Source organism: Microtus oregoni, unplaced genomic scaffold (genome assembly GCF_018167655.1).
Source record: "Microtus oregoni isolate MIOR12 unplaced genomic scaffold, Mior012 000015F_ref0000493, whole genome shotgun sequence".
NCBI classification, from domain to species: Eukaryota; Metazoa; Chordata; class Mammalia; order Rodentia; family Cricetidae; genus Microtus; species Microtus oregoni.
In genome coordinates this window covers 16,572,052-16,594,307 of record NW_024543074.1, presented here as the reverse complement: position 1 = coordinate 16,594,307, position 22,256 = coordinate 16,572,052, and positions in this window count along the sequence as shown.

Sequence of the window (22,256 nt, the reverse complement as noted above, 5' to 3'; positions counted from 1 at the left end):
GGGTCCTTCCCAGGAAGATTGCCCTTTTGTTGGAGACCCCAGACATGCCAGCTCCCTCCATATCCAAACGGCATGAATTTATCCAATGCCTGCACAACCCTCTATCAAGGGCTCTGCTAAAAGCAAGATTCATAACATCTAATGTGTTCCCTTCATCTACTAATTTAATAATTCTGCCGAAAAATGAGCTCGTTTGGCCCACAATTTGCTTCCCAGAGGCCTAACGCCTCCTATTGCTCACGACTTCATTAGCTCTCAGACGCCAACATTCGCTGCCCACCCCTGGTTTTGAAGAAAGCAAAGCTGGATGTGATGAACTATGTGCTCCCTGCCCTGACTCCCTTCCCCTGCTCCATGGCATCTCTCTTTTGGAAGATGAGGGCAGGCATACTCTCCTTCCCCCTGCATTCTCCTTGCTGGCAGAGAAAATGGGCCTATGCCCATTGTAGTAGGGCCTCAGGACCCAGAAGGACCAGTGTGTTCAAGTTCCAAATTCAGATGGGTGTGAGGATGGTTCCCCCACAATCCCCCATGAGAGCTGTGTTCTCATGTAAGTGGACAAGATAAGGCACAGGAGCGAGATCTAGGGGCCAGAGATGCCATATGTATGATCTCGTCCCATCCAGCTGCTGTCCTGTGACACCTGGGGTTATGTCATTGATAAAGAATACGATTTTCTCTCCGTTTGGAAGACTGGAAAGTCCATCAAGGTGTTGGTGGCTTTTAAGTCTTGGTCTCTCTACTCCAAAATTAAACCTTAGTATGTATCTCTCCTATCCTTACCCAGTGGGAGGAGCGAAGGGGCTGAAAGGCTTCCTTATTACTCTCCAGCCCTTTGATGAGGTCTCTAATCCATTCCATAGCAGCCCCATCCTCGTAACTTAATTACCTCCCAATGGTCCCAACTCAACTGCATTTTGAACATGTATGTATAGCATGTGTGTGTATTCATCTTCATGTGTGTATTGTGCACTTTTTATTGTTTTTATTGAACTATATTGAAAAATTTCTCTGCTCCCCTCTCTTACTTCCTTCTCCCCTTCTGCCCTCTCCCATGGTCCCAATGATTCCAATTTACTCAGGAGATCTTGTCTTTTTCTACTTCCCATGTACATTAGATCCATGTATGTCTCTCTTAGGGTCCTTTTTCTTGTCTAGGTTCTCTAGAATTGTGAATTGTAGGCAAATTTCTCTTTGCTTTATGTCTAAAAGCCACTTATGAGTGAGTACATATGATAATTGTCTTTCTGGACCTGAGTTACCTCACTCAAAATGATGTTTTCTAGCTCCATCTATTTGCTTGCAAATTTCAAGATGTCATTATATTTTTGCGCTGTGTAGTACTCCATTGTGTAAATGTGCCACATCTTCTTTATCCATTCTTCGGTTGAGGGGCATTTAGGTTGTTTCCAGGTTCTGGCTATGACAAATAGTGCTGCTATAAATATAGTTGAGCACATGTCCTTGTGGTATGATTGAGCATCCTGCATGCACCTGCTGAGGCCAGAGACTATCATGGGGTGTCTTCCTCAGTTTTTCTCCACTTTATCTTCCTAAAGCAAGGTTTCTCACCATACCTGGAGCTGGTAGATTTGGCTGGTCTAACTGGCCACATTGTCTAGGGACTCCGTGTCTCCATCACAGTACTGGTGAGTCTTTATTGTCAACTTGGCACAGCCTAAAGCCATCTAGAAAAGGGAACCTCCATGAGACAATTGCCTCCATCAGAATGGCTCATGGGCATGTCTAGGGCTATGTGTGTCTTGACTATTAACAGATGTAGGAGGGCCTGACCTACTGTGAATAGTACCACCCCTAGTCAGGCAGAGCTGGGCTATGTAAGAAAGCTAACTGAACAGTTAGATAGAGAAAGCCAGTAAGCAGCACCCTGCTGAGGTTCCTACCCTGACTTCCTTCCAGGATATATTATGACTTAGAAGCATGAACCAAATAAACCCTTTCCTCCCATAAGTTGCTTTTGATTATGATGTTTATTATAGCAAAGGAGGAAGCAAACTAGGACAGCCAACCAAGTGCTGGGATTACAAGCAGGCCACTGCCCCTGCCTGCCTTTGATGTGGGTTAACAGACCTTTCTGTAGGGGCTTAGTCTTCCTGTGTGTATGACAGATACTTTATCTGCTGAGCCATCTCCATAGACCTCAAAATTCTTAATGTTGCCATGATGGGACTTGAGTGCCAACAGATGAATTTGGGAGGAACGCATTCTTCCAACATGCCACATGGTCAAGAATTCAAGCATTGCCCTGTTGTAAGTTTTGATGTTTAGGAGAGGTGGCAGTCCCTCACAGCCACCTCTGAGCCACATTCCATCACTTTCTCGGGTCTTAGTGTCACTAACCTTAGGTAATAGTATCTGGGGACCTCTAGGAGACTGATGAATGGGCTTCAAGGAGCCAATGCATACACAATGTCCTGTGTATGTGTATAGTCTACCCCAACACTGTTATCAAATTCTCAGAGGGGTCTCTAAACGAGAAAAGATTTAAAACCAATGCTGTAGAGCAGTAGTTAGGCATACTTTACTATGTAGACCCAGAAATAGCCTTGGGAAGTAATGGAGTTCCCAATTACTCAACTCTATGGCCACAGTGTCCCAATAAAACTTTATTCAATAAAGCAAACCTCGGCTACAGGTCATATCTGTTTAATCCAGGGAGATGGGGAATTCTTATGTTCAATGGAAAAACACTAGAAGTCTTTCAGCTTCTTTCCAGCTTGTTCATTCATTCACCCAGTTTCTTATAGAAATAGACACGAAAGCACTAAATACAACAGACAGAGAACTAAGGATAACTGCAGCCTTCAATAGATCTGCAGCCCTGCGGGAGAGGTGAGCATGGGACACTGCCATTCAATGTGTTGAGGCCTGCGAGAGAAGTTTCCAAAGGGAGTCGTAGCTTAGAGAAGACCGTGAAAGTACTAGAGTCGGAATGGATACTCATTGAAGAGTAGGAGGTGCTACAAGCAAGGTCACTAGGAAGAGATTAGCAGGGTACCCAAGGGGGAGAACACAGCATGTGCAAAGGCACCGAGGCACCTGTCAGGGGGTGCAGGTGAGACACAAAAGAAAGGAGGATAGAGAGGAAGCCAGAGTGGCCACAGAAAGGCCTTTCTATCCAAGCTGAGGAGCTTGGACCCTATTCCAAGGTCAGTGGGTCCAGAAACGGATTAGACCTTCAACAAGCAACCGCAACCCTTTGTGGCGTTGTGTCTCAAGTGAACGCATATGCATCATTTCTCCCTGGCAGTGCTACTTTTGGTATTGACTCCAATTTTAATGCCCCAACCCCCTTGATTTTCCTGATTTAATCCGAATCACACAAAGCCCAAATCATCTACCTGGTAATAGAAGGATTTCTCCCCCACAAGATATTGTACTCACATGAACATCCTCCCCACCTCTGAACTGGAGCCCTCAGAAGAAGGTCAGTGTAATATCAACAAGCAAACAGCCGCTAAAGTGCAATCAGAATGAAGCACTTAAGATTAAGGGGAATTATTGGTTCTTCCTGTGGATGGGCTCCATTTACAGGAGCTACCCTTGGAGGGGTATAGGAATGGGTAAATACAGGGACCAGAAACCATAGTGGGCAGCAATCACTCTGAACCAGCAACCACCAAATGCAGTCTCAGATCATATAGCCTCCTCTCTCCTCCACTGACCAAATTCCATTTTGGGTCTACGGTATCAGCGCTGCGTGCTGTGCTTTGTGCTTTGGTGCTTCTCATCTATGTCCTGACTCCACCAGAGTAGAAATGAATCTGTTGTATGGTCCCAATGCTCAGTATAGCCTGGCAGACAGTTGGCACTCTATTTGTAGAATGCCGTGAGCTCTTATGGCTAGCTATGACTCAGTCTTAAAGGAAAACAAGCTGCAAGCTTGGTGCTCTGGAATATGAGTGAACGAGGGGCTGGTGGGTCAGCTGGCCCCTCCTATTTCAATCCCCTGCAGCTATGTCGTCCCCTGCTCACTCACTGAGGATGTCCATTTCTTTGTCTTCTAGGCACATGGTACAATTGCACTTCCTGGTCCTCTTTCTTTTAGGGGTGCTGTGTGACAATCTAGCCAGTGACTTATGAGCCAAAGTAGTCTTGTGGCTAGTTGTGGCCGATGGAATGTGAGTGAAATGTCACTTTCTGGCTGGGGGAGCCTCAGTGTTCTCTTCTGTTTAACACATCGACAGGCAGCAGTGGAGACAGAGACTGCTTCATCCATCCACATGCATGAGTGACGACATCACCCTAGCCATTCATGGAGAGATGCACTGTGAAATGAGAAATAGCCTTGCTTGCTCCACTCTATGAGACTAAAGCCCGGGGCTTATCTGTCACCCCCGCATAACACAGCCTTATCCTAACTTGTCATTTTCCTCTAATGGGCTCCACCACCCAATTTTCTTTCTAGCCAACTTGATGCCTTCTTCTTCATGACAGTCTCCATTTCTTGAGCAAACATTCTCTACGCATCAGCAGGAAGCAGAAGACGAAAAACTGTGGGCTAAAGAGACATGTCCCCGGCAATGCACAGTCTTATAGATGCTGTGCTGGCCTGGTGGTTCCTGCACTGGAGGTCCCTGAGAGGGCTGTTTCAGTTCTCCTAGTGCCCCCTTCTCTAGTCATCTGACTTGTCCTTGAAGATGGAGATTTATAAGCCACCTCTCCTCTCCACGGACCTCTCAGTATGTTCTAGTTTTATTTCTGATTGATGAAAAGATATTTTGACAATGTTCAACACAGAAGAGGAAAGGGTTTATTTGTCTCATAACTCTAAATTAAAATTTATCTATCATTTTGTGGAAATCAAGGCAGGGACTCAAGCAGACAGTCACATCACACCCACAGTTAAGATCAGAGAGAAATGAATATACCCAAGCTGCCTACTTGCAACTGTAAGGTAGCTTTCTCCTCGTGTACTGTTTAGGACTCCATGCCTGGGGAATGGTACCTCCCCAAATGGCCTGGATTTTCCTATATTAACAGCTAAGACAATCCCTCACATATATGCCTATAGCCAGCTTCCTCTAGATGATTCCTCCCTAATATTCTCTTCCTAGGTGACCTCGGTTGTGGGAAGGTGACAGTTAAAATTAATCAACACTCACTACAATGCTTCCAATGTCTCCAAAGGCTCTTTTGGAGGATGCTCCTAAACATGGGTGGTCCACGACCAAGGTCCACACTCATGTAAGCCCTGAAGCTCTTCTGCAATGCCCATCAGTGGAACATCAAGTACTTCAACAGCTTTGGTTGCTATTGGTAAAATAAACTAAAACACAGAGGATAGTGACCACACGCTCAGAGACACAAAGCATCAGAGCTGCCAGGTCAGAATAAGAATCTAAGATTCCTGTGCCCTTGAAAGACAGATGGGCCTTAGTGCATCCTCGGCACCGTAAGAGAACTGTGAAGGACGCTATAAGAAGCCCTGAGACCCATGGACAAAAGTCCCAAAGAGAAGAGCAGCAAGCAAGAGAGGGATGTGGAAAAGAATGGGGGGGGGAGGGGACAGTCATGAGCAAGGCCGAGAAAAGATCTTCCATCCCTAAAGAGAAAGAATGGAGGGAAAGTATCTGATTCTCACAGTGAATCTCTGCTCCTCTGGACCACCACTTCTATTCCCCTGGAACAGCCTTCCTGGACCCCAAACAGAGCATCACCCAAAGGCCTATGTGCCACGAGGTACATCATTGTGACCTCTTCTGAAGGACCTGCAACCCTGAAATGAGGCCTGTAGTCAGATTTCCATTCCTGCAGCATACACCTAAAACACTTAACTAATAGGATTCCTCTTCCTCATGGTTCAGAAGGGTTGGGTTTGTGATTGATGGGCCCACTGTTTCTACCTCTGAGGATGAGGGTAGCACATCCTGGCAAGAGCACTTGGTCCACCTCATGATCAGACAAACAAAAGAGAGGATGAGGCTAAAGTCCCATAATCCCACTTAAGGACACTCACAATGACCTGAAGACTTCCCACTGGGTTCACAGCTAGGGTCAAGTCCTTTAAGACACTGGCTTTAGGGGACACATAATCCACATGATAACAAGTTCTTTATCCACTTAGATGCAGGGGTGGAGAAGTGGAGGTGAACCGTGAGGGCCCTATCTGGGTCCTGCAGCCCTTTATAGCACCTGTTCTCCTTGTGATGGCCATGCCCTGTCTTGGGTACCTCTTCCACCTGCTCCCTGACTGCTTATCTCTCTCACTTTGTGGACCAGGTTAAAGTTATGTGGCAAGGTGATCCTGACCCTGAGTTCAGAAGTAAGCGTGGAGATTAGAGACTTAGCAATTAACACACAGTCGGGAGTAAAGGTGCCGAAGGAAATTTCCGTGAGACTGGCAGACAGGCAGGCACAGCAGGCTAAAGGTAGTGGGAGGGAGCAGCATCCTCCACACACTGCCTGCTTCCTCTTCTCTGGCAAGATGCCATTGAGGAGGGGGCAGCGAACTGGGTGGGGGAAGGGACAGTCTCAGGCCTTGGGAGAGGGCTCGCTCCCTACCCCTTTCTGAAAAGGAACAGCCACAGAGGCCTAAGACAGCCAACCCGGTGAGCCTCCCGGTGGCATAAGGAGTAGGCTTCGAGGGGCAAAGTCACAGCATGGCACCCCCAGGCCTCCACTTAGTACAGGAGCCAGCACCGAACACGCAGTGTGCACAGTGCCTACCAGACACACACTTGTCATGCATTCCCCAGACAGGTAGTAAGACACACTCAAGTATGGTCATACATCAGCACATAATAGTACATGCAAGCATATACACATGCGCATGCATGCATGTCCCCTCCACATTTTCCCAAGAGGAACTGGAGCCTGAAGCCAAACTCTCAGTAGAAACATTCATTTCTCTTCCTGCCCTCTGTAGAATATTGCTCTGAACCTCATATTGAGATGATGTGGTGTGTGTGTGTGTGTGTGTGTGTGTGTGTGGTGTGTTTGTGTGCTTATATGTGTGCGTAGTGTGTGTATGGAATAAGGTGTGTGTGTTTGTGTGTGGTATATGTGTGTTTGTGTGTAGTATGTGTGTGTTTGTGTGTGGTTGGGTATTTGAGTGTATATGTGTATAGTGTGTTTGTGTGTGTATATGTGTGTTTGCTGTGTTTGTGTGCCTATATGTATGTGTAGTGTATTTAAGTTTGTGTGTGGTATGTGTGTGGTGTATGTGTTTGTGTGTGTGATGTGTATGTCTCTGTGTGTGGTATGTGTGGCATGTGTTTGTGTGGTGTGTGTTTATGTGTATATGTGTGTGTTTGTAGGTGTGTTTGTATGTGATATGTGCATGAAGGATGTGTTTGTGTGTGTGGTGTATATCTCTGTGTGTGTTTGTGTGTGTGATGTAAATTTGTTTGTGTGCATGTATGTGTTTGTGTATGTGATATGCATGCTTATTTGTGTGTTGGTGTTGTGGTATGTGTACTTGTGTGTGTCTGTGTGGCATATGCTTGTGTGTGGTGTGTGTGTATATGTGGGTGGATGGGTGTGTGTGTATGTACATAACCACGGTCCCCTGCATGAAGAAACTTCTCAGATGAGCTCTGTGTGCTAATCTATGGGCATAGAGATGTGAACGGAGAGGCGTTCAGCATCTTCACAGAGCTCTGGGTTGCTCAGGTCCCAATACTTGAAAGCAAGCACTTTACTGACTAGGTCCTCTCCCAGCCCACTCTGAAGATATTGACTGGACAGGAGGTCAAGCATCCAGGGACACTTTGCAGCTCTCAGTCTGTGACACTTGGGCAGCCACAATGACTCTGAGCCGTTATTCTCATCTGCCCAAGATGGCATCGGTGAAAGAGTAAGATGAGATCACTGGAGGTGCTTCAGAGATGAAAACACTTGGAGGTTACGGGCCACACAGACTTTAATATGAACTACAGACCTAGATCTACCAGATCCCACTATGGGCTACCAGAAGCCATGCACACATGGGAGAAAACTTGTCATCATCTGATGTCTGCTCTCAGGTACCGTGTGGTCTAGCTCATTGCTCTCAGCCTGGGTGATCCACAGACTGGGAGGCTAAAAACTGGCTCAGCTGGCAAAGAGCCTGCTGCACATCGGGACCTGAGTTCTGATCTGTAGCAACCACATAAAAGCTGGCCATGGGAGCATGCCTGTAAAACTTGGGCTGAGGAGGTTGGGAAAGAAGAACAATTCCCGGAGCTCATTGGTTAGTCAGCCTAAGTAGACTATGAACTCCAGGTTTAGTGATATATATATTGCAGAGTAGCTGAGGAAGATGTCCAATCTCAACTTTTACCTATGCACACACACACATACACGAACACACACACACATGAACACACCCATGCACACACACCCATACTAACACATTTACACACACCCATACCAACACACACACGAATCCACAACCTGAAAAGGCTCTGAAAAATCCCCCTGCCTGGGCCCAGCCCCTGAGATTCACAGTCAGTGAATCTGGAGTGGAGCTTAGAAGTCCATGGCTTTCAAAAGTCCCTCAGGCAATTCTAATGTGCTGTCAGAGCTGAGGCCCACCCATCCAGGGGAGAAATTAGACACACATCAAAAGACAAAATGAGACATTTCACAATGGGTGCCCACACAATGATAACAGCTGACATTGAATCACTGTGTGTGTGCATGCCCAGCGCTTTGCCAACCCCATGTTAGTGTATCTATTCTTCCCTAAAGCACAGTAAGGCAGGGCCCAGGATGCCCACTTTACAGATGAATAAACAAGACTCCAGAGATCAAGTAACTTGCTCAGGGAAAGATTTCCTCCCAACCCAAGACAGGGAGTCACTGTGTAACAGCCTTGGCTGTCCTGGTACTCACTCTATAGACCAAGGCTAGCCTCAGACTCACAGAGATCCGCCTGCCTCTGCCTCCCAAGTGCTGGCATTAAAGGTGTGTGCCACCACCACTCAACTTGGAAAGACTTTTTTAAAAGTAGCATTTTTTGCTGAACTTGGAAAGAGGATTGAATTTTGCTCTGGGGAGCTAAGAACAGGAGGACAGAAGGTCAGAATCTATGGCCTTGGAAGCTTTAAAATCATGGAGGAGTAGGTGAAGGGAGCAGACAGTGGCCCTGCTACCTGGGATACTGAGACCCCAAAGGGGGCTAGTGGGAGATGGCAGAGGCCTGTGGCGGCCAAATGATGGGAAGAGAACATTTTAAGACAAAGAAAAGGCGGAACTACTTTACGCAGCAGGTAGCGATTATGTGCCCCTTGTTATTATCCCCAGAGGGGGCAGGATGGAAATAGAATGTCAAGGTGGGATCTGAGAAAGCAGATGCAGGAGTCTGGAGGGAGGAAGCAGAGACTTCATCCTGAAGTTCTTTTGAGACCAGTGTAGTGGAGATTGGTCCCCACATCCCACACACAAGGATGGTAGAAAGAGCTTTGAATGGGGCTCAGAGGTCAGATTCCCAGCACTGTTTTCCCTCAGCCTGGACATCTGTCATCAGAGAAAGGGAGGGCTGGGATAGCTGCATCCAAGTCAGTTTTCCAACTGAGTGCTGATCAGCCAGTATTTCAGAGGGTGGCCTGGAAGGGAGGAGCATGTATGGAGGTCCCCAGGCTCCCAGGCTCCAGCGCAGCAGCTCTGCTCCCCCTGCTGTCAGGGAAACTTCCAGAGGCTCAGGTAGTTCTGACTTCCAGCTCCCTCACGATAGCATTAATTCCCACGGTTGCCCAAATGTCAGTGAACCCTACAGGGTCTCCAGCTGTAAAGATACCAGGCCCCAGATGCAAAGTCTTCACCTGGACCTGGGAACAGGATATAGTCTGCACAGGAGTCTGTGGACATCTCAGACCTGCCCTGGTCAGCACCCCTCACTGTTAACTGCACCACGAGCAGGGTGTCACTGTAGGGGAAGCTTCAAATGCCTGAGCGTCTTCATTGAGGGAGCAAGTTCCCCACCCAGCACGTGACATCCAAGTCCACTTTCCATACTCTTTACCAGAGAACAGGAAGCTTCCTAAGGTCTTCTCCACTCTTCTTCATCTGAGGAGACCGAGGCACGAGTACCAGCCTTGCTTCTGGGCACGCTCAGCACAGTGACTTCTCTACTGTTTCCAATAATGCTATGAAAGTTATTGTTCTGTCTCTATTTTTCAGACAACTACCATGAAGGACAAAAGGGGAAACATAAGTATAGACACACTGTCAGAGCTAGAAGCTGTGGACTTATGGGGTCAGCCTGCAACTCTACCTTCTAGACCTCCAAGCTATAGCAATATAAATACCATATAATCAAGGGTGGGTGGAAAAGCCAGGGGAATCAAAGATCACACACACACACACACACACACACACAAATACACACACACACACACACTTTTAAGGATTTAAAGAGAAACTTAATAAATATAGTAAAAGATAAAAAAAGATATCGCACTCATAAAACAGGAATGGGATGCTATAAAAAGAAAAAAGTTAGAGCACAAGGCTCTAGAATTGGGAGAAAAATATGAACTAAAATACATTACAAATATTATAAAAATAGTGTTAAAAACATCTGGAAAGTAGATCAAAATAACGGAGACAGAAAAATAGGAAGAAAGAAAGAAAGAAAGAAAGAACAGAGGACTTAAATGATTTAGTAGAAGCTGGGCATGGTGGCGCACAACTGTCCTGTCAGCCCTTGGGAGGCTGAAACAGGATGACTGTAAGTTCAAAGTCAACCTTCTCTGTATAGTGAGTTCTGGGCTACATGGCAAGAGCCTCTATCAAAAAGAAATTGCGGGAAATTCTCCCAATTATTTACTCATTTCACTATTCAGACATTTTGCCATGTGACCTTGCAGCCCCTCCCACTAAAGTAGCCCTTCATTTTCTGCCTTCAGATCAAGGGAAGTGGGAATGAATACTGTGACTGAGGTGTCCAGTTCATGTGTGACCAGGCTTCCTCACTTGCCATCCCGCCATCTCCACAGTCAGCCACTGATCCAAGAGACCATCAATCACATTTTAAGTTATCACGGTTTAGATTGGTTTGTTATGCAACATAATTGCAAGCCTGGTTAACTCTTGCAAGTGTCAGTCTGGGAACTAAAAGAAAAGAAAGCTGATGGACGAAGGGGAAGAGCATGAGGAGAAAGAGGAATGGGAGAAGGAGGAGGAGCACGAGGAAGAAGAAGATGATTGGGGGAGGAGCAGAAGGAGGAAGCACCATGTCAATTTCCCATTACTAAAGGAACTTCAGGTTAAAGAACCCATCAAGATCTAAGAATGAACTTCCCACAGGACAGGGAACCCTGATTGCTTTTCGGGCTGGGGGGGGGACTTAATTGGGGGAGGGGGAGGGAAATGGGAGGTGGTGGCAGGGAAGAGACAGAAATCTTTAATAAATAAATAAATTTAAAAAAAAAAGATCTAAGAATGAGAACTAGATCTGGTCGATCCAGTCTAAGACACACTGATAAATTTTGCAATGTGTGGACAGAGAGAAGATCTTCAAAGCTTCTAGAAAGGAAAAAACAAACAAACATTCAGGAAACAAATTTTGGGAGAAAGAACATGGTTTTAAGACTCTTAAGCTAATACATAGGACAGTATCTTAACTTGGGGAGGGGGGATATTTTCCCTATAGAATTCCATACTCAGGCCCCCACAGGTGCACATAAAAACTTGAAAAAAATAATCATTTAAAAAAGTTTTGTCCTGGGAGCAAGAGTGGAAGTAGAAAGAGTGGGAAGAGTATGTGTTTCTTTGTAGTACAAGATGGATGGATAAATGGTGGATAGATGAGCAGATGGATGGATGGATGGATGGACAGATGAAAGGATGGATGGATGGATAAACAGACGGATTGAGGGATGGGTGGATAGATGGACAGTGGCTATAGTTATTTCTTACCGGTATTACACTCTGATAAGATGGCATTCCTGCCTTTTATATTTGCCCAAAATGTAACCCACAGACTGTCCAGTCCCTTACAGGAGCAGAGAGAAAGAAGGCAAGGTAAATTTTTAATTGTCCTAACCCAAAGAGACCAGTAAAGTCACGTTTCCCAGCCCACATGGAAGGAACTAAGTGAGCCGTAGTTCTACATTTATTACAATGCTCTATATTTGAGTAAAAAAATACATCATTACTGTGTAAAATGACCATGGTCAGAAATAGAGTGAACAGCATAAAAATCTTCACTCACTACATCACAAAGTTGACAAATAACTTCTAAAATTGATCAGTCAAAGCCTGCACTGTGCGTGTATTAGTCAGAGATAGGAAAACAAACAGAAAAAAAAGGCTGTGGAGTGTGGTCCTGGGCTGTGGAGATGGCCCACTGAATGAAGTGCTTGCCACATAATGTGAGGACCTGATTTTGGATCCCCAGAACCTACATAAAGTCAGATACAGCCAATACTCCTCCAACAAGATAAGAACTGGGACAGGAGAACCCTGAGTTTATGGGCCAGCTAGCCTGGTGTACACAGATGCAAACAAAAGACTTTCTCAAGCAAGGTGGAAAGACAGGAACCAACATTCAAGGTTGTCCTCTGACCTCCATACATTTGCTATGGCACACGTGCTCACACACATCTGCTGTGGCACACATACTCACATACAACACATACACACACACACACACACACACACACACACACACACATTTGAAATGTCGCCCTAGGTCTGACCAGATGACTCAGCAGTTAGGAACACTTCCTGCCCTTACAGAAGACCTGAGTTCAGTTCCCAGCATCTACATAGCAGCTCACAACTCTCTCCAGACCCAAAGAAAACAAACAACATAATATGACCTTGTTATAAGATCTGTAGAATTTAATCTTTTTTTTATTTTGCACATACCTTATTTGGACAATTTTTAAGACAGATAGAATTAATGATTTTAAGAGCCTTCCACATTTGTTAATTACCAAGGAATGTTCTGCTATGACCTTCGAAATGCTTTGAATTATTCCAAGCTTCCAAGGATAAAAAGTGAGTGTCATAGTTGAAGCTTATTGAAAACAGACTCTGGCTGAAGCCTAAACAACACATGGTTCCTAGCCAAGGGGTCCTTGTGAGCTCTTGTTCTTCAAGCAGCGCCCGGGTGCATCCAGGAAGGGCAAAACCTCCCAGGTCCCCAGTGGCTCTACCCCTAAGTCACCTACCTCTCTGGGGGTTCTGAAAAAGAGCACGACCTGTCCTGCCCCCACAGCACCCTGGCAGGTGCTATGGTATCAGTCCTAATGAGAAGTGACAGGCACAATTGCTGGGAGGAGTGACATCCAGCTTAGAGCACAAGCTGCCCAGTATGGCTGGAGGGATTCTCAAGCTGTCAAGAGGGCCCCTGAACACTTGCATGCCACAGCCAATCTGGTCTTCAGCATTAGCTTTGCATTAGCATGGACGAAGGCCAACCTGGGGCCTTGGCAAAAGGAGAGTTCAAGGGAACAGAAAGGAGAATCCAGCAGTCAGAGAGGCCCCCAGAGCCCTTCACTCAGCCTGGACACAGCCGCCTCTCTGACACCCTCTACTGAGCCCTCTCTTGCATACAGGAGAGGGAATGGAAACACCTAGAATCAAAGGGTCTCACCCATGTACTAAAGTCCACTGGTTTTAAAGGCTTTCAAAGACAAAGACAAAATTAAGACAGCCCTCCACCCCGCAGCTCCCTCCCAAATGTCCCAGAGCTTTAAGTCTGGAACATGGTTCTTTTGAGTCTCTGGAATGCTCTTCTTCCGCATCCAAAGGCAAGGCCTCTTGCTTCCCTTTGCCTCTGGTTCTAGCCCTTCTGCTTTCCTTGGCTGTTGAAATTGGAACATTTCTGGACAATAGAAACACCAATGTCACTGCCTGATGAGAGGCAAGAGAACTGAAGGAGGGCTTTCATGTACCCAAGGGTCCCTCAGCCACATCACTGTCCCCCTTTAGGATTATTATCTGGATGCTGCCTGCAGCATGGCAACGAGACACTCCTCTGCCGATCTGACCCTTAGCTGCTGGACCACTTCCTAACATGTGCCCAGTCTCTGTGCTCATGGGTGAGGATGAAGGATGGGTCTGCAGGGACCAAATGTCCTGAGAGGCTGTGACTCAGTAGAGCAGGAGCCCTGGATTCAAACCGAATGCTGTTACTAGAGGCTGTTGAGCACTGCATTAGTCCCCGTGTGTCTTGAATGCCAGGTTTCTCTGTCTTCAAAAGAAGGCATTGAACAAAATGTGACCACTATTGAGGTTCTTCTTGCTGTGGTAGTCTGGGATACCAGGTTTCCCCAAAACCCATTTCCATAACCTCCAAGATGAGGATGCACCAAAAGATCACCAGGTCCTGTGTGCACCCACTAAAGAATCTGAGCAACTTCAGAACACTGTCCAGTCCCACAGATAGGGGTCCTTCAATGACATAAGTTCAGCAGACCATCTTCCCCTGTATGGCTCATTGGGATCCTCTCCCCAATGGAAATTCTCCCAACAGTGTGCTTAGCAGACAGCAGGAGATGCATACTCCTCAAGGAACACCTAGCACCGGATGGATGGTATAATCATAAATCCACGAACAGCAATGAGATAAAATTATCATTATGTGAAGTTAAATTATTAATTAGCACCTCCAAAAAAAGACCAGCACCACCTGGTCTTGGATCTTGGAAGCTGTATTTCTGACAGCAACAGAAAGATCTAAATAACTTATCAGTACTTTATAGCTAGGCATGGTTCTCTGTGACCATGAGGCCCAGAAGCCTGAGCACAGGGCTCCAGCCAGGCAGCCTGCCCCACTCACCAGTGTCCATAAGTGTTCAGAATTGCTGTGTGACTTCTGCTAGGGAGGCATGAGCCAGTGTCTACTCAACCCAGATAGGGCATCAACAAGAAAATAATCATTTCATCAAAGATCAACTTGGCCAAACCAATGAGTTTCTTGGGATTACTTCCAGGAGCATGGGCAAACCACAGACATCTGAATCACCAAAAGAAGCCCCACCCCAGCAAAGATGATGGCTCAAGAAACCTGTAGCTTTGGAGTGCTCAGCTTGACCGCTCAGTATGTCAGAGCTTTGTCTCTCCAGAAGTTCCTATCATTTATGTAACTCTGAGAGGAGCTCTGTAAGCTTCAAAGACTTCTTGAGACTTGTGAGTTGTCTACTTCCCACATCTTAAGGAGTCTGACTCCAGCATGGAATATTTCAACACAGAGAGAAACCCTGCACAATAAGGGAAAAGGGGAGTGATTTACATGACCTGTTGCTATGGTAGGGTAAACTTAGACATAGAAGAAGATAAAAAGGAACTTATCAGAACACACTGAGAAGTTTTTATACTGGGATGAGAGGGGGTAAGGCCCCCAAACTGCCCAAATATCTGAAAACTAAAACATATGACATGTAATTAGGGCCTCTGTCTTGTGCCATGTGCAGGCTTCTTGACAGATAGCAGGAACTCAAAGGAAAGACCACCATCGCCTACTGCAGAGGGAAATGATATGAGGCAGACTAGAGCAGCAAGCCTGCTCTTTCCACTTTGCCTAACTCCGTCTCTGATGAAGAACATGATCTTTATCACCACTGTACACACTGATATCACTGGCATCATCACCATCCATGCCCACCACCTCCTCATGCCATGTGAGAGAGTTGGACTCTTTCGAAGGCATTTCCCTTACCAAGGTATCCATCCCTGCTATGGGATGCTGGTGAATTGTGAGCCTGTGGAACACCCCAGGAAGATGGAGCTGACTCCCTGCCTCTTCTGAAATCACTGCTGTATTTCTGGAGAGCAATTTTTTACTCGTCCATGTGTTTGCTCACTCCACAAGCATCTACCAGGCTCCTATTAGAAGCTGCCTCAGTGTTGGTTCTTATGAGTCCAACTGAGGAAAGACAGCCTAGCACCCTTCTTTAAAAGTCTCGCCAAAAGGCTGAAGAGATGACTCAGCAGCTACTTCCCTAGCAGAGGATCTGAGTTCAGTTCCCAACACCCCTACTGATGACTCAAAACTATAACTCTAGCTCCAGGGAAATTCAACACCTCTGGTTTCTGAAGGTACCTGGACTCACATGCACATGACCAAACACAGAGACACACAAGTACATGTAATTTAAAATTCTAAAAATTGCTGGGCGGTAGTGGTGCACACCTTTACTGCCAGTACTTGGGAGGCAGAGGCAAGCAGACCTTTGTGAGTTCAAGAGCCAGCCTGGTCTACAAGAGCTAGTTCCAGGACAGGCTCCAAAGCTACAGAGAAACCCTGTCTCAGAAAAAAAAACTGTAAAAATTAAAATATATATATATATAAGCTAACAAAGTAAGTCAGGAATCTTGGCACATGCCTCTTATCCCAGCACTCAGGAGGTAGAGGCAAAGAAATCAAGAGTTCAAGGCCAACCTCAGATATGCAGTGACTTAGAGGTCAGCCTGGTTTATGCCTGGCTTATGCAAGACTCTGTCTCAAACAAAACAAAACAAAACAGCCTGCAAGATAGGGTTGGAGAAATAGCTTAGTCAGTGGAAGACACACAAGCCCTGGGACTGAGGTCAGTTCCCCACAGTCATGTAAAAAGCCAGGCTCAGTAGTCCCACCTGGAATACCAGTGCAAAGGTGGAAATAGGATCCCTGGCCTTACTAAGCTGCCAGTAGAGCTGAACTGGGGAGTTCCAGGTTCACTGAGAGACCTGGAAAGGTAGAGAAGGATTGAGGAAGAGAGCTGACATCAAACATGCATACGCACACACATGTAAGATCAAGTACGCACACATATACAAACATACACATATACAGACACGCACACACCCCTTCCCAGATAAAAAGCTCCCTAGAGCTAGATGTGTATATGTTAGAGGCTTTTCTTTTGCTTGATGAGGCTCCATTGCCAAGGCAATTTACAGAAGAGTTTGTTTGGGCTTGTGGTTCCAGACAGCTGAGACGGTGGGGTTGAAGGCATGGCGGCTAGAACTGCAACTGATAGTTCACATCCTGAATCAGGAAGCAGAGAGCTCCCACTGAGAATGGCATGAGGTTTTGAAACTTACTAGTGACTTACTTCTGCTAGCAAGGTCACACCTCTTAAACTGCCCAAACACAGCTGCCAACTAGGGACCAAGTATTCAAATAACTGAGCCTATGGGGGCCATTCTCATTCAAACCACCGCGACTTAGTGGCACACACCTGTAGTCCCATCACTCAGGAGGCGGGGGCGGGGACATCATGAATTTGAGGCCAGCTTGGACTACATAGGGAAACCCTAGCCAAGCAAGTGGGGTGGCACACTGGCAGAGCACTAACCAGCTTCCAGCAGCGGCACAGGAGTCTCAGCGACCCAGCCTAGTGGCAGGGGCGGGATCCAGCCTTGATCTACCCTGTGCTGTCTGGCTCCAGAGATCTGTACTTGCCCCCCACCCCCGAAGGACTGTGTATGTGGGCTGTCTTGCTGGTTCATAGAGGTGAGGCAATCAACATGGGGCCAGCACCTCCATATAGGCCATATGCAGGAGTCCTTGAGGCAAGTTTGTAGAGTCCCACTGAGGCACATGGTGTTCATAGCAGCAGATAGTTATGAATCCAACAGGATGTGGGGTTCAACATAGATGGAGGTGCAGGCAGGGATAGTGTAATCCCACACTTGTTTCCTATGAGTGCCCCCTACAGCCCAGATTCCTCCCGGTCCCGGTATCCATGCTGGCTCTAGGCAGATGAGACCTGAATAATTCACAGCCAGTGCATGGCCCAGCCCCAAGGTGGCTTTCTGGTAGCCAAACCAGAGCCATGGGTAGAGGCCAGGGCAGCTGGACCTGGGAGGGGCTATCTTGGGTTTGAGAGGCATGAACATTCAGGAAGGGAAAAGTAAACAAGGCCCCCATGAATTATTCATCAGGGCAGCTGCTGATGCAGCCTAGGGGAGATGCTGGTGTGACAATGTGACAAGCCTGATGTTACCATACAAGCCTGGTGCTTCCAATGTGGCCAAGGGGAGAGCGGCAGGGGCCAAAGGGTGGGTCTGCTGGAGTGCACACCCCAGGTCACACGTTATCCAGAGAAATCTGAGCTGGGCTCACAAACATCAAAGGGCTGTGCATCAAGAGTAAACCAGAGCCTCACCAAGCCCAGCCCCGGGTCCACTACAGCCCTGCCGCTCCAGATGGCTGAGATAACAATGTCATTTCAACCTAAATACCCAAACCCCATAGTTCTTGAGCACAGTCCTGGACACAGGTAAAGGGTAGAGTCACCTTGGTCCTTGGGTCATCTAGTTCTCTGGGCATCCCATCTCCTCTGTCTCTCCCTACTGTCTTTCCTTAATACTGTAATTCACAGACCTTCCAAGAGAGGAAACATTGTGAGCCCTTCTATGTCCATCATGGAGAAAACCAAACTAGCTGCAGGTCCTCCACTGTGCCATGGCCCCTACAAGGTCCCCAGGTCAAGCGATGGGCACAAGCAGCAAGTAGAGATTTACACTCCTCCACTGACTGCTGTGTGACAATGGATTGGCTGGTTTCTGTCTCTGAGCCTTGGAGAGCTAGACAAGAAGGTCTCTCAGGTTCCTCTGAGCTCTGTGACAAAATGACAGAGAAGGAGAGAAAGGTCAGATGACTGTTCCCTCTTGGTAAGGATTCTGGGGTTGGAAGTGTGAGGACTGGGATTTTTTGGTATCAGGAGTAAGGGGTCAGGCCTTCCTTCTCGAGGTTCCAGTTCTTGAGTTTTTCTTTAAGAGTGAGCATAAAACAGTGGTAAATGGTAGCCACCATTGGTGTAAGCTCCTCAGCCCCACTCTACCATGGTGATGCTAAGATCCTTGTAAGGCGGGTTGGTTAGCATGGTTATGACTCCCAGTATAAGCATGCTGCAGCCATAGAGGCTCCGAGAAGCTACGTGCCTGGTCTAAGGCCACAAAGCCAACAACAAACAGAGCCCAATCCAGAATCCTAGACCAGACCTGCGTTCTTCAGCATCCACCCTGTAGCAGGACCATCCACCTTGTCACCCATCCATGCTGGGCCAGAGTCCTCCAGCCTACTCTCGGGCCAGCTCACAGAGGCAGGAAGGCTACAAAGAGACTCTTCTTCATATAAAACACTCTCAGCCCCACGTATCTCTGTGTGGCCATGATGGGCCTGTCTTCTGAGAGCCACCACTTAGTTCACAGCCATTCAGAACAGATCAAGATAGAAAAGGTAAGAATGGGCAAGGGGATGGGTCTAGAAATGGGGTTATGAGAAGAAAAGAGAGAAAGAGAGAGAGAGAGAGAGAGAGAGAGAGAGAGAGAGAGCATTCTGAGCAGAAGCCCAGACCCAGAGCAGCTGCCTAATTGCTCTGTCATGAATAAGTGATGGCTGCCACCACCAATGTTTCCACGGGGCTGCCCAGCTAGGGCAGAAGGGGCACTAAGTGAGGAGGTTTACCAGAGACCAAGCATCTTCTGGTCACTCACACACAGAACCTCATACATTCTTAATGGGCCTTAGAGTGGCAGGCTGACCTGAAGGACACAGGGTGTACCCAGAGCTAGAGTGCTGGGTGCTAGGTCCCCAGCAGTGCTGATTCAAATAGATGACATAGCATCTCTACCTGGGCATGGCGAGACTGAGACAGAAGCAACCTGGCTCCTGGGTTCTTGTTCATCCTCTTAGCAGGATTCTTAGTGCCCAGGGCTTCAGTTTACCTCCTGGAGTTAGGAAAGCTGCAATCCTCTTGACTTTTAAGCTTCAGGGACTGGCGAGTGTGCCCCAGGAGCTGGCGAGTGTGCCCCAGGAGCTGAGGAAGAGAGCAAAGTTGCAAGTCCCTTTGGATCAACTGTCTCCTTCAGGGGGAGAGCACAGAGTAGACCTGAGCTCTTTCCAAAGCACCTGCCACCCATCCCCCAGGCCAGTTCTCACATGCAAGGCTCTGCAGACCAGAAAGGAGGACTCTGCCTTAAGAAGCAGGAAAGGATTCCAGGCCCTGGAGACCTAAAACACACAAGGTTGTAGGACCAAGTTCAGTTCCTAGCACCCACATCAGGCAGCTCACAACTGCCTCTAACTCAATCTTCAGCATATCTGATGCCCTCTTCTGACCCCATTAGATGTATACACTCACATGCACAAGCTCTCCACTCACTCATACACTTAAATTTAAAAATTAACTAATTAAAATAAAAAGAAGAAAAGAGAGAAGACATGGAGATCAGTTATTTATAGAACATCATTGTGCTGGCTAGTTTTGTATCAACTTGACACAAGCTAGAGGTATATGAAAGGGAGGACCCTCAACTGAGAAAATGCCTTCATAAAATCCGATGCAGTGATCCTGGAGGCGGCTGCTTCGCTCTGCTCTGAGGACAGCAACAGCCAAGGCTCTCGGTGAAATGGAGGCAATGTAACCTTTCCAAACCTGTATCAGGTTTGCCTTAACCTGGGCAAAGTTTATATCCAAGTCCTTTCAGGGGAACAGACCATGGGGGTTCCTTTCCTGCCTCTAGAGATGGAAGGAGCCTTTCAAGATGGTCAGTGTTCAGGGCAGAAGAGCAGCAGAGATCTCGTGTGGGCCCAGAGCTTGGTCATAATTTTATGGAATCCTCAAAAAGCCAGAGCTGAGCCTCCAGTACTTACTTTATTCCCACGAAGCGCTAAGCATCATGCTAAGAGTTCTGGGAACCTTTTAACCCTCACAACAACACAAAGCATTACTGTCAATATTTCTATAAAACTGAGGGACAGCATGGTTACGCAGTTTTTCCAAGATCATACAATTGTGAGTGGCCTAGAAGGGCTTTGAACTAAAGCAGTGAGAGCAGGATTCAAGTGTACAGGCTTTACCCTGCCCTGCTGTCCCTTAGTGACTGTAGTATTAGACAATCAGCAAGGATATCTACTCCCAGCAGTGAAGAAGAAGACCCAGGTGTGCAAGCCTCCCATAGCTGAGCTGAGATTTGAACCCATGACTAACATTAGCATCTAGGAATGCTTGCAGTTAAAACATAGCAAAGCTGTGCCTGTGTTTCAGACAAGGAAACTGAGGCTGGGAGTGACTGTCATTTGCCTACAGTCACGTTCTGCCATTGAGGGACAGAGCTAAGACTGGAACCCAGTGAGCTTTCAAATCTAAGAAAGACGCAAGTTTAGGGATAGGACTGCGCCATCCTGTTGACAGATCAGGACTGACTTTCTGAAAAGGACAGCTACAATGCTGGAATGCTGAGCTGAGGCTCGGGTGTCAGAAATGGGGCCACTAGCAGCCAAGAGTGGGTGAAGGGCCCAGAGAAGTCAAATCGTCATTCCTTAGTCTCCTTTTCTGGTGGATGAGAATTCCAATAACGCTCTAGGGAGGCCGATAGAATCCATGCAGAGTCTGTTGGCACACTCACTGTCTTCTGGCCTCAGCTAGAGGCCTACTAGAGTGTCATGTATGACACACAGATTCATGAAGGCCAGAATTATAGGCTTCATTTTTCCTGTGGCAGTGGTGTGATTAAAACTTTATCCTTAGTCTGGGGAAACCTGATAGATATATCACGGTATGTGGTATGTAGGCCAGGACTTCAGGTATTGAGATATACTTAAAGGTTTGGGAAGGATGTGTGTAGAGGTGGGGGGTACCAGCCGGTTCCCATTACTTTCAGCTCCAACCTCACTCAGAGGGTTCAGGCACCTGCTCCTCCACCCTCCTCTTCTACCTGACACTCCTCACTTGCATACAGATGCCCCTCTGCCAGCCCTGGGGTGAGTAAATAAAAACCAAAATGTGGTTTAATGAAGACCATGAGCAGTAGGTACGCCGCCCACCAGGGGAGAGAGGATGGGTATAATCGGATAACAGTGGAGGCAGATGTTCAGACCTGGGCACAGATGGCCCCCACCTGCTCTGAAATCTGCATCCTTGCTGTGGTCCCTCACTGTCTGCCTGAGAGGCAGGTGAGAAGTAAGGGGTACAGCCAACAAGGAGAGCCTAGCCTGGTGAGGAAACTTCGCTCTGGGAGCGCTGTCACCTCTGTGACAGCACTCCACCCCATCTCTGAAGCCCCAGACCCTGATATGACTTCCCAAGAGGCTACGCAGGTTAATACCCAAGAGGCATTGTGGATGCCAGTTGGTGATGGGACATGTATGAGATACTGAGGTCCAGGGTTGCAGCTCTGGGATAACAAGGAAGGAGGACATGGACAGAATCAGGAACCTCAGCCATGAGACCTAGGAATGCTGTGTGGAAGATCGTCTTGCCCACCAATGCACCTATGGGAACAGGGAAACGGAGGTTGACCTCAGTGTGGCAGCATGGCATTATGGTTACCATTCCCAGGAGATTCCACCTGTCCTTTGTCAGTTG